The sequence below is a fragment of the Bos taurus genome, chromosome 1 (genome assembly GCF_002263795.3).
Source record: "Bos taurus isolate L1 Dominette 01449 registration number 42190680 breed Hereford chromosome 1, ARS-UCD2.0, whole genome shotgun sequence".
NCBI classification, from domain to species: domain Eukaryota; kingdom Metazoa; phylum Chordata; class Mammalia; order Artiodactyla; family Bovidae; genus Bos; species Bos taurus.
Genome location: NC_037328.1, coordinates 70443301 through 70457225, shown reverse-complemented (window position 1 = coordinate 70457225; position 13925 = coordinate 70443301).

Below are 13925 nucleotides of genomic sequence, written 5' to 3'. Positions count from 1 at the left end.
CCTGGGGAGTTTTGAGCTGTGGAGTGATGAAATCTGACTTGGGATTTGGAAGGACCACTCTAACAGCCCTGTGCTGAAACAGAAACTGGGAGTTAGGAGGTTTTGCCCTAGTTCAGGTGAAAGAGGAGGGTGGCTCTGACCATGATGGTATCAGAGGAGGTAGTGAGAGTCAATCAGATTCTGGATATGTTTTGAAAGTAGAGCTGACATGATTTCCTGCTAGATTGATGTGGGCTGTCAAAGGAAGAGAGAAACCAAGAAAACTACAGATTTCTCAACCTGAACCAATGGAAGGATGCAGTTGTCATTTGGGTCTGGCTTTCTCATCAAGAATATTTAGAACTCCCTCCCCCTCAATAAGCCAGTGCACATTTTAGGGATGAATTCGACTCAAGACAAGGGTATCCAGTAAAGCCTAAGCACTGGCCTGCAAAGGGTCTGATAAAAGAGTTGACCCAGTAAAATGTCCTTGAAATATAAGGTTCTAGATCTGCTAGGCCACTGAGCTATAGCATAGCCCCACAGGCCGCAGCAAACAAGTTCTGTGTTTGTTGGGAGGCAAAGCTTTTTCCTCGTCCAACCTGGGTGCAGTGACTGGAGGCCAGCTAACTGAGAAAAGACAGATGAACAGAAGAAGAGACAAAGTTTACTTACACGTGCACCACGAAGCTGTTCTCACCGAAAAACCAGAGATAAAGATTTCTACATCGCCTTTAACAAAGGCACAGAGCTTAGCACTTCTGTGGGAAAACATGGAAGGTACCATTGGCAGTCTATCTCCATGTCAGCTGAAATTGGCTGGAAAGTCCCTTGGACAGGGATTAATGGCAGCTGTATTTTTAGAAGGCTCTGCTTTAGTCAGACAAGAGAAGTTCAGATAACATTTCTTTCTGCATCTTTTGTAGGTCAAATGCTTCCTCTTTCAAATAATCTTTATACTTCTCTGGTGGTCTAGTGGCTAAGACTCCAAGTTCCCAATGCAGGGGCCCAAGGTTCGACCCCTGGTCAGGGGTGTAAATCCCTGCAACTAAGAGTTCCAATACCAAAACTTAAGATCCTGACTCAGTGCAGCCAAATAAATGAATTTTAAAAATATTAATATTTATACCAGGTCTGTGGGTCTGAATGAGTCCCTGCAGGTACCAAATGTGTAGATAAAGAGAGGTGGGAGGAAGCATCTAAGTTTGCAAAGCCCTGAGAACAGACCCCTCCATACCCTAACCCCTATTTCCTTGGGTTATAGCACGGAAACCTCTGTTTCTGGGGAGCCCTCTCTTCCTTCATTTCTTTTATTAGGATACAGTCCACATAGAGTTAGCTCTGCCAATCTCAAGTAGTATACAGCTTGGTGAATTCTTAAAACTCAGCATTCAAAGAACTAAGATCATGTCATTCAGTTCCATCACTTCATAGCAAATAGATGAGGGAAAAAAATGGAAACAGTGACAGACTTTATTTTCTTGGGCTCAAAAATCACTGTGGACAGTGACTGCAGCCATGAAATTAAAATATACTTTCTCCATGGAAGGAAAGCTATGACAAACCTAGACATTGTATTAAGAGGCAGAGACATTCCTTTGCCAACAAAGGTCCATATAGTCAAAGCTATGGTTTTTCCAGTAGTCAAGTACAGATGTGAGAGTTGGACCATAAAGAAGGCTGAGTGCCAAACAACTGATGCTTTCAAACTGCAGTGCTGGAGAAGACTCTTGAGAATCCCTTGAAAAGCAAGGAGATCAAACCACTCAAGCCTAAAGGAAATCAATCCTGAATATTCTTTGGAAGGACTTACGCTGAAGCTCCAATAACTTTGGCCACCTGATGTGAAGAGCCGACTCATTGGAAAAGACCTTGATGTTGGGAAAGATTAAGGGTAGGAGGAGAAAGGAGCAACAGAATATGAGATGGTCGGATGGCATCACCAACTCAATGGACATGAGTTTGAGCAAACTTCAGGAGATAGTGAAGGACAGGGAATCCTGGTGTGCTCCAGTCCATGGGGTTGCAAAGAGTTGGACATGACTGAACTGAACTGAACACTCAGGATGCATTCACTACTCAGATCAGGATATAGGATGTTGTCAGCATCTCAGTAGGCTCCCTTGTGTCCATTTCCAGTCAATATCCCTCCAAGAACCACCATTCTCACCTCTATCACCATAAAGTATTTCTGCCTATTTTTGAACTTCAAATAAATGGGACTATGCATACATAATTTCTTGCATCTGACTTCTTAACTTTATTCCTGGGAAATTCACCCATGTTGTTGTGTATAACAGTGGTTCATTCTTTTTTTGTTTTAAGGTAGTATCCATTGTAGAAATATACCACAATTAATTTTTTCTATTTTCCTATTGATGGATTTCTGGGTTATTTCTAGTCTTTCGCTATTCTGAATAATACCACTATCAATAATCTTGTATATATCTCAGGTATGTATACATACACCCAGGAATGAAATTGCTGGGTCACATGTCTAGCTTTAATATACAGCATCAAACAGTTTTCTAAATTAATTGTGCCCACTTATACTACACCAGCAACATATGAGAGTTCCAGTCTCCATATTCTCATCAACACTGGTCTCACTGGTCCTTTTAATTTTAGACATTTTTGTGGACCTGAATTTCTCATTGTGATTTTTGACTTACATTACAGGGAGCCCTCTGCTTTCTCGGGGCTTTGCCCAGGTTGTATGCCACTGCTAGGGAAATGACTTTCATGGGAAAGATACTAGAGGGACACAGGGAGGAATGATGGAGGGTTGGGTAGAAATCAAATTTGCATGCACACATGCACCACCTGTACACTCAACTAACGCGGAGCCTGTGCCGGTACTGGAACATCTGTAGGGACCCTGGTTGGGGTGAGGGATAATGAAGGAGAGACAGGAAAGAATGGGATGGAGTTTCTAGGCATTTGGAAGGAATGAGCACTGACTCAAGAAAGGAGAAAGGGCCTGCAAATCAGCACTGTTGGGCTGTCTATGAGGCCCACAGCCTGATCCCCACTGGAGAGGTCACATTCCACATTGCCCTGAAAAACTCTTCCTGGCAAGGAAAGGACATCTCAGGCTCTGGAGGTGTGGGTGGGGCTCTCCCAAACAGGGTCCAGGGCTGTCTCCCTCACGTTCCTACATCCCTGGGCAGGAAAAGACATCTGTGGCTGGAAGAGCTGAGGCATAAAGCATGTGCTCCATAGAGCCAGGTGGGACAGCTTTCATGCACCATTTCAAGTCCTCTTTGCCTTGCTGCCTATTTCAGCCACTGCTGCAGGGGCCAACTTCCCACCAATGAGCAGGCAGAGCCTTGCCACGTGCCATCTGGCCTCTGTTCCAGGACCTCCCTGATACTGAGGCTTGGGATGCTTCTGGGGGCTATTCAGCTCTCACACTCAGCAGTGAAGAACTGGGAGAATTGGGCCCTGGGGAGCAACTCACGAGCCAAGGGGAATGGGGGCCCACAGACAGATGCTCCCTGTTTCATTACTGGGACAGATGGTTCTCAGACACGCTTCTTGGAAGGTCCCAAGGATGGAGCAGCCATCAGCCATAGCGGGGGCCAACTGGCTAACACCTTTTGACTGGCTCTCCCTTCTGCTCTGTGCCATTTCTCCTTTCCCCACTCCTCTGGATCATGTCTCTAAATAACTCATTCAGGCTCTGCTTTCAGAGAAACTAAACTAAAACAGAGCCACTACCCAATAACTAGGCTCTGTGCTGACAGGGCATCCTATGCTATTATCATTTTCTAGAAGCCAATGTTCGGATTAGCAAAGGTCTAGAGCGAGCCTTGGATGGGGATGACCAGTCATTCTGTCTAGCTGGAACCAAGGTGTGGGAGAGGGACCAGCAGGAGATAAGGCCAGAAGCGTGCCTTGGGTCCATAGAGTACAGGACTCAGCAGGCCATGCACGGGCGGTTAGCCTTATTCTGGAGACAGTGGGAGGCCAGTGGTGGTTTCTGAGTGAGGGGAACTGACAACACCAGAGCTCTGCTTTGCGGGGTATGATGTGGTACAGTGTGGGCTGGGACCAGTAAGGGCAAGAGGCCCAGTAAGGGGCTGTGACGTAGGACTTGGGCAGTGGCATATGAAGGGGGCAGATGTGAACTGTGTTGTGAGGTAGAATTCAAAATACTTGGCACCTTGCAGAAGAAAACCAGGGCATAGAGATGTGAAAAATGCTCCTGAGCTTTGGAGTCCAGGAGGCTGGCAGGAAGGGCACCAGGCACAGAGCAGGAGGAAAAGCAGATCCAGGAGGAAAAGACGGCTTCAGTGGACCCCAAAGCCAGCGGCATCATTTTTTCTAGTGCTTTGAAATCCTGCTCAAGGAGACCCCAAGGAGGCCACTCCAGTACACCAGAGGAAGGTCCCCTGCCACTTTCGGCGCCGTGGGAAGAGAAGGGGGTGGGCAAGAGGTCACAGGCCTCAGGCCAGGCTATGTCAGGACTCACAGGCAGTACTACAGAGCCCGGGAAGGAATACTGAGGAGACAGGCAAGAATTATTCAGTCACAGCACCACTAGGGTTTTACTTCCTGCTTTCAAGATACACATTTACTATATTTACTGTAACCATCACAAAACAATAAATATCATGAGCCAAATTTCTGTTTTATAACTTCTTGTACTGATTTTATGCACATTTAAACATGTTTAGGACAACAGCAGGTTTCTGTCTTCCTCTGGTTGAACCAACGGGGAAGCAGACAGGGGGCTGGCAGCGGGGAGAGCTGCAGCACCACTGGGCCCGGTGTTGCAGCCCTGGCAGGTCCAGGGCGGGAGGCTGAGCTCTGCTCCAGGGGCCCTGCTGGTAGAGCGCAGGGGAGGAGTTGCAGGCAGGCATCAGGCTCTCTTCTTGAGTCCCTTCATGGTGATCGAGAAGGGCAGCCCCGGGAGGTTGGTTTGGAGAAACTGCCGGACCTGAGTGAGCAGTAAGTGAAGGCCTGTTCCATTAGGTTTCCCCAAATCACAGCGCTGTCTTGTCCATCTGCCAAGAAGCAGACCTTTGCACAAGAACCCTACAAGGCAAGCTCTAGGATACAGATGAGGAAAGGAAGGCTCAGAAAAGTTAAGAAGGCTGAGGGCTTAAAGTTAGCCAGGATCTGAACCCAGGTCTATCTGGATTCAGATGGACCTGTCCGAGCTCTTTCCATTGTCCTGGATGCCTTTCTTTCTGCCCAATGCTGTAACATGCCAGGGTGGGGGCCAAGAGCTTTCCTCCAATGCTGAGCACAGCTGGACAGATCAGGGCTGAAGCCAAGACTCAAAAGGAAAATAAAGGACAGAGGATGATTTAAGGCAGAGAACGGCAAACCACTATCTGTGGACCAAATCTGTCTTTCTGCCTGTTTTTTTGTATAAATCACAAGTTGAGAATTTTTTTTTTACGTTTTTAAATGGTTGAAAAAAGTCAAAATAAGAATGGTATTTCATGACACATGAGAATCATATGAAATTAAGTGTCAGTGTTCATGGGCAGGAACCCTGGCTTCTACCATAAATCCGTGGTTGCCATGGTGCCCCACCCACCTCAGGCCCTTTGCCCTCTTTGGTAATTGCTCCTTAACTTTGGGTTCTAGAGGCCAGGGAGGCAGGAGCAGCTTGCTGGCCACCCCTTCTAAGGGCATCTCCAGGGCACTCACCATGCTCTGCATCCAGTTTACATCACTTCTGACAGCCTTGGATGGGTTCTCCATCCTCAGCACTATTTGCAGCATCATGCTGGTAGTTTGAGGAGCTGAGAAAACACGGTGAAAGCTCCTGTCCTCATCCCTGCCTCCCACCCACTCCTGTCTGCCCTCAGAAGTCTACCCAGGAAGGGTCAAGAGGCATCTATACTGTAGGAGAAGCAGGGACCGTTAAGGGGAGCCAAGCCACCCTTATTTCCCCACCCTGTTCCCCAACCACCAACAGCTGAACCTCTCCTTGTGGGACCCAGAAAAGTAGCTCAGGGAAGAGCAGCAGGTAGCGAGGAACAGTGGGCAAAGAAAGCTGGGAGGAATGTATAGGCCCTTTTGACATGAAATGGACAAAATGTCAGGATCTTGGGAATGTCAGGGACCTTAGGAATCACCCAGTCCACACCCTGGCCTTGGCCTGAAGTATAGGCAAGGGCTTGCCTCTGTCAGTCACAGCCTCTAGCTCTCCTGGGGGTGGAAAGGAGCCTGCATGTGCGTTCCTGGGCTTGCAGAGGGCCTGGTGGTCTGGGCAGCAGTCTGGTACCACATGGAAGAATTCATCACAGTAACAGCTTCCTCTCCTGCACTGATGATCCATTCCAATGCGGCAGAGGGGCTGGGATTGGAAGCAGCTGCCTGGAGAAAAAGGGATGTTAAAAAGAGACAGATTGGGCTTCCCTGGTGGCTCCGTGGTAAAGAATCCACCTGCCACTGCAGGAGACACAGGTTCGATCCCTGGTCTGGGAAGATCCCACATGCAGTGGAACAACTAAGCCCGTGTGCCACAACTATTGAGCCTGTGCTCCAGAGCTGGGGAATCACAACTACTGAAGCCCGTGCACCCTAGGGCCTGTGCTCCACAACAAGAGAAGCCACCACAATGAGAAACCTGTGCGCCACAACTAGAGAGCAGCCACCACTCACCATGAGTGAAATCCAGTGTAGCAATGAAGAGAAAAGCCAGTGTGGCAATGAAGAGAGAAGCCAGTGTAGCAATGAAGACCCAGCCCAGCCAAAAATCAATCAATAAAAAAATATTTTAAAGAAATAGATTTAACAAATAGTGCTGGGACACTGGATATTCATATGCAAAAGAATGAATTTGGACCTCTACCTCATACCATATACAAATGTTAACTCAACATGGATCACAGACCTAAATGTAAGAGTTAAAACTATAAAACTCTGCATGTTGTCATGAGCTTGGATTAAGCAGTAGTTTCTTAGATGTGGACTTCCCTGGTGGCTCAGATAGTAAAGAATGTGCCTGCAATGCAAGAGACCTGGCCAGGTTTGACCCTGGGTTGGGAAGATCCCCTGGAGAAGGCAATGGCAATCCACTCCAGTATTCTTGCCTGGAGAATTCCACCAAAACCACAGTGACAAAAGAAAGAATAAAGTAGACTTGATGAAAATTTAGAAGATTTGTGCTTCTAGGGATACTGTCAAAAAAGTGAAAGGACAACCCATGGGATGAGAAAACATCTGCAAATCATATAGGTGATAAGAGAATTTTATTCAGAGTATGTAAGAACTCTCACAAACTCTATAACAACAAAGACAAATAACCCAATTTAAAAATGAACAAAGGATAGAGGCTCAAGAGGGAGGGGATACATGTATACATGTGGCTGATTCATATTGATGTATGGCAGAAACCAACACAATATTGTAAAGCAATTATCCTTCAACAGTACGTGAATTATGTACATGAATTATGCTTCAACAGTATGTGAGCCGAGAACGTCCAGATGTCCAAGCTGGATTTAGAAAAGGAAAAGGAAAAGGAAAAGGATCCAGAAATCAAATCGCCAAATTCCACTGGATCATAGAAAAAGCAAGAGAATTGCAGAAAAACATCTACTTCTACTCCATTGACTACACTAAAGCCTTTGACTGTGTGGATGACAACAAAATGTGGAAAATTCTTAAAGAGATGGGAATACCAGACCACCTTACCTGCCTCCTGAGAAATCTGTATGCAGGTCAGGAAGCAACAGTTAAAACCAGACATGGAACAACACACTGGTTCCAAATTGGGAAAGGAGTATGTCAAGGCTGTATATTGTCATCCTGCTTATTTAACTTACATGCAGATTACAACATGAGAAATGCCTGGCTTGACGAAGCACAAGCTGGAATCAAGATTCCAAGGAGAACTATCAATACCTCAGATATGCAGATTACACCATCCTTATGGCAGAAAGTGAAGAGAAATTAAAGAGCCTCTTGATGAGGTGAAAGAAGAGAGTGAAAAAAGCTGGCTTAAAGCTCAACATTCAAAAAACAAAAATCATGGCATCTGGTCCCATCACTTCATAGCAAGTTGATAGGGAAACAATCAAAACAATGATATATTTTATTTTGGGGGGCTCCAAAATCACTGCAGATGGTGACCGCAGCCATGAAATTAAAAGATGCTTTCCCCTTGGAAGAAAAGCTATGACAAACCCAGACAGCATATTAAAAAGAAGAGACATTACCAACAAAGGCCTGTCTAGTCAATGCTATAGTCCAGTAGTCATGTATGGATGTGAGAGTTGGACCATAAAGAAAGCTGAGCGCCAAAGCATTGATGCTTTTGAGCTGTGGTGTTGAAGGCTCTTGAGAGTTCCTTGAACTTCAAGGAAATCAAATCAGTCAATCTTAAAGGCAATCAGTCCCGAATATTCATTGGATGGACTGATGCTGAAGCTGAAGCTCCAATACTTTAGCCACCTGATGGGAAGAGCCAACTCACTGGAAAAGACCCCAATGCTGGGAAAGAGTGAAGGCAGGAGGAGAAGGGGACAACAAAGGATGAGATGGTTAGATGGCATCACCAACTAGATGAACATGAGTTTGAGCAAGCTCCCGGAGTTGGTGATGGACAGGGAAGCCTGGTGTGCTGCAGTCCATGGGGTCACAAAGAGTCGGACACAACTGAGTGACTGAACTGAACTGAATTTCAATTAAAAATAAATAAATTTTTTTTAATGAACAAAAAATTTATCCAAAGAGGATATACAAATGGCCTATAAGCACATAATTATCAGGAAAATGAAAATTTGAGTCACAATGAGTTACCACTTCACTACCACTAGGTTAAAATGAAAAAGAAAACAAGTATTGGTAAGGATGTGGAGAAATTGGAACCCCTTACATTGCTGGTGGAAATGTAAAAGGGTGCAGGTACTTTGCAAAACTGTTCGGCAGTCTCTCAGAATGTTAAATGTAGAGTTACCAAACGACCCAGCAAATCCACTTCTGGGTATATACTGAAAAGAACTGAAAATATATGTTCACATAAAAACCTGTCCAAAAATGTTCAGAGAAGCATTATTCATAATGGCCAAAAAGTGGAACTAATTCAAATGTTCACCTGATGAGCAGATAAAACTGTTAGGTAGGTAGAATAGGGAAAAGGAGTCCAAAATGGTGGTGCCTAAAAGACAAGGAAGGTCAAAGGAAGGTCCGAGGACCAGAGTGAAGACTTCAGGCAGAACAAACAGAACAAACAGCACTCCTGGCTAAGCCCAATTTGCATAGGGCAGGCCCAGGTGGAGGAAAAAACATATAAGTGCTTTCTCACGGACTCTCTCTCTCCCGCGTGCGTGCCCTCTTTTCTTTCTCTCTCTCTCTCTCTCTCTCCCTCCCCACGCACTCCTCCACTCTCTTCTCTTCAAGTCTTGGATTCTCCTGCTATCTTCTAAATAAAATGGAGCTGTAACACTGATTTGCCTAAGAGCTGTAGCACGGTTTGTCCAAGACCTGAGAGCGCCGAGGGCTTTAATGTCCGTTGCTCCAAATCTTTGCTGTGACGAGACAAAGAACCGAGGAACATATACTCGCGCGACAAAACAAAACATGGTATTTCTACACAATGGAATGCTATTCAGCCACAAAAATTGATGAAATGCTGATACATGCTACAGCAGGGAGGTACCTTGAACATATAGTACTAAATGAAAGAAGTCAGCCGTGAAATGTCACATGTTGTATGAGTCTGTTTATGTGAAATGTCTGGAATAGGCAAATCCACAGAGACAGAAAGTAGATTAATGGTAGCTAGGGGTGGGAAGGTGTAGGTAATAGATGGGTGATTGTCAATGATACAGCATTTCTTTCCAAGGTGATGAAATGTTCTAAACTTAGGTAACAGTGTTGGTTGCACCACTCTGTGAATATGCTAAAAACCATTGAATTGTATATTTTAAAAGGATATCTTTCACATTATGTGAACTATATCTCAATAAAATTGTTACTAAAAAGAGACTCAGAGAGAAGAGTGACAAAACAAGAGCGACAGGAGTGACAGCAAGGAAAAAAGAGGCAACAGAGAGAACAGGGAAGAGCTGTGACAAGGGGGCAGAGAGAAACCCGCACAGTTAGAAGTAGGTCTCCAAGGTCCTGTTCACAAAACAGTTCACCAACCCCAGTTCCTGCTAATTCCCCAAGGCCTTCAATGCAATTATTATCACAGTGGTAAAGAATTCACACAGGAGACGCCAGTTCAATCCCTGGGATGGGAAGATCCACTGGAGAAGGAAATGGCAACTCACTCCCATATTCTAGCCTGGAAAATTGCATGGACAGAGGAGCCTGGTGGGCTATAGTCCTTGGGATCTCAGAGTCAGACACGACTGAGTGACTGAGCACATGAACACACGCTTATCACTACAAGATGAGGGGGTTATTTTCTGTAAGACGAGGAAGACAAGGCGCTGGCAGGTGGGGACCATGGCCCAAGTAACTTGGTGAGTCTGTGGCTCAGGTTGAAAGGTGCCCCAGGTGCTCTCATGCCCAGAACTCAATGTTGTTTTCCCTTTCCCTTGACCTTCTCATTGCCTTGACCTTTCCAGTCCTCCACAGGACTGGAAAGGTCAGTTTTCATTCCAATCCCAAAGAAAGGCAATGCCAAAGAATGCTCAAACTACCGCACAATTGCACTCATCTCACACGCTACTAAAGTAATGCTCAAAATTCTCCAAGCCAGGCTTCAGCAATGTGTGAACTGTGAACTTCCTGATGTTCAAGCTGGTTTTAGAAAAGGCAGAGGAACCAGAGATCAAATTGCCAACATCTGCTGGATCATGGAAAAAGCAAGAGAGTTCCAGAAAAACATCTATTTCTGCTTTATTGACTATACCAAAGCCTTTGACTGCATGGATCACAATAAACTGCGGAAAATTCTGAAAGAGATGGGAATACCAGACCAACTGATCTGCCTCTTGAGAAATTTGTATGCAGGTCAGGAAGCAACAGTTAGAACTGGACATGGAACAACAGACCGGTTCCAAATAGGAAAAGGAGTACGTCAAGGCTGTATAATGTCACCCTGCTTATTTAACTTATATGCAGAGTACATCATGAGAAACACTGGGCTGGAAGAAGCACAAGCTGGAATCAAGATTGCCGGGAGAAATATCAATAACCTCAGATATGCAGATGACACCACCCTTATGGCAGAAAGTGAAGAGGAACTAAAAAGCCTCTTGATGAAGGTGAAAGAGGAGAGTGAAAAAGTTGGCTTAAAGCTCAACATTCAGAAAACGAAGATCATGGCATCTGGTCCCATCACTTCATGGCAAATAGATGGGGAAACAGTGGAAACAGTGTCAGACATTATTTTTGGGGGCTCCAAAATCACTGCAGATGGTGACTGCAGCCATGAAACTAAAAGATGCTTACTCCTTGGAAGGAAAGTTATGACCAACCTAGATAGCAAATTGAAAAGCAGAGACATTACTTTGCCAACAAAAGTCCACGTAGTCAAGGCTATGGTTTTTCCTGTGGTCATGTATGGATGCGAGAGTTGGACTGTGAAGTAGGCTGAGCGCCGAAGAATTGATGCTTTTGAACTGTGGTGTTGGAGAAGACTCTTGACAGTCCCTTGGACTGCAAGGAGATCCAACCAGTCCATCCTAAAGGAGATCAGCCCTGAGTGTTCTTTGGAAGGAATGATGCTAAAGCTGAAACTCCAGTACATTGGCCACCTCATGCGAAGAGTTGACTCATTGGAAATGACTCTGATGCTGGGAGGGATTGAGGGCAGGAGGAGAAGGGGACGACAGAGGATGAAATGGCTGGACGGCATCACTGACTCGATGGACGTGAGTCTGAGTGAACTTCGGGAGTTGGTGATGGACAGGGAGGCTTGGCGTGTTGCGATTCATGGGGTCGCAAAGAGTCAGACACGACTGAACTGAACTGACCTTCTCATTAGGTTCGCACTTGCCTGGGGCTTTGTTTAGGGATAAGCTGGAGGACATTCCAGAGCTGACAAGATCAACAGGGAGCAAGCCACACAGAGGATGTGGGGCCAGGTGTGGCTAACCCACTCTGTTGTGGAAACAGAGGCCAGCAGATAGGTGTCTGGTGAAAAGGGAGCCAAAGACCAACCCACTCTCAAGGTGATGGTGGAAGGGGCTGGAGTGGTGACCTCTGAGTTTGGTCTGGCTTCTGCCTCATGTTCTGGTCAGCAGCCTCCTGCTAATGATCAGTTTCCCTTCTCACACCAGCCCCCTTCCCGAACGCCTGGTTCAGGGTCAGGTTGTCACCAAGACCAGGAATCAATCAAAAGATTGTCCCAGGAGGGACTTCCGTGGTGGTCCAGTGGATAAAAGTCCATGCTCCCAATGCAGAGGGCCCAGGTTCGATCCCTGGTTGGGGAACTAAGATCTCACATGCTACAACTAAGCACAAGTGGCTTAACAACTGAGCCCACGCACTATAAGTCTCATACACCACAACTAGATAAGCCCATGTGTTGTAATGAAGACCCAGAACCACCTAAACAAATTTTTTTTTTTTTTAATCACTCATTTCAAAGATAGGAGCAGTCCCAGGGACCATACAAATGAGGACCATAGCCCACGTGGGAGTCAGAGATCAAGTCAGTGGTCTAGTGATATCAGCATTTATTTTAACAGTTTGGGATGGAATGGAGTGGAGTGGAGTGGAATAGAATAGGAAATATCCACATATATTGTACATGTAAGTGTAAGTTTCTTGGACTTCTTTTTGAAAATTTTGTTTGCTGTTATATACATGTATTTAAGTACTGGATCAAAGGATGAAATATATTTCTTAATGTGGATTATGGCCAGAGAAGTTTGAAAGACACTGATCTAAAAATGGAAAAGCCATGTTCTTAAGGTCATGCTTGAGTGGGTGATAGAGCTGAGAGAGGAACTAGCAATCCTGACTGTTTCCCTGTTTTCCCCACAACATCCAGGCACAAGGTTCACCTTCAAAAAGCCTCCGGATGCACTGGCCACTGCCCTCTGGCACTCTCTAAACACACCGCACTCTCCTGCTTTTGAGCCTTTGTTCAAGCTGCTTCCTCTGCTTGGAAGGCCCTTCCCTCTCACACCCAGTAGAAGAAAACATTCTTATCCTTCAAGGTCACGATTAAATTCAGTCTTCCCAGGGTTGCTAAGGAACTAGCTCATTATTTTGAGAGTGATAAATGAAGACTCATTTATCCAGTTTTTCCACACAAACCAAATAGTTGAAGAGGGAAAGGTCTTCTTTATAGAAGAACTCCAGCTAACAAATGCAGAAGGAATGACAGAAGTAGAAAACCACCATTTGTCAATTCCCAAGCCCCTTTTATGAATGAAAAAATGGATCTAGGTGACAATCATCACTGGAAGTTAAAATCATTAGAGAAAGATCGAGGGGGACCTTTTTTGAACAGACCTACGTATGAACGCACCTGGCTGATGAAGTTTAACATCAGTAAAAGTGAGATGACCAGACATTGCTCGTCTCCTTCACGATACAGTGGGAAGCACACAGCGTCACCTGCAGAACATTCTCACCAAAAGATATGAGCCTTAACTACCAGATTTCAGGTAATGCAACGGACAGAGGAGCACCCACAAACATCAGATCAGACAAATCCAGAATGCAGGGCTATCTACAAGACAAATGGCGTGGTTTCTTCAATAAATAAACAGCATAAAAAAGAAAAAGGGCTGGTATAGATTTAAAGAGACTTAAGAATATAACAACTAAATGTAATGTGTAGACCTTGTTTAGATCCTGATTCAAATAAGCCAATTGCACAAAGGCCTTTTTGACAGTTGGAGAAATATGCAAACTGATAGGTATTAAGTGGTAGTAGTTATTTTCATTATTTGAGCTCTGATAAGGTATTGTGGTTATATTATTTTAATATGGTAGATAAGAATTTGGGCAAAGTGTTGATAATTTTCAAGCTAGCCAATAGGTCCACTGGGTTCGTTAAACTATCAAATTTA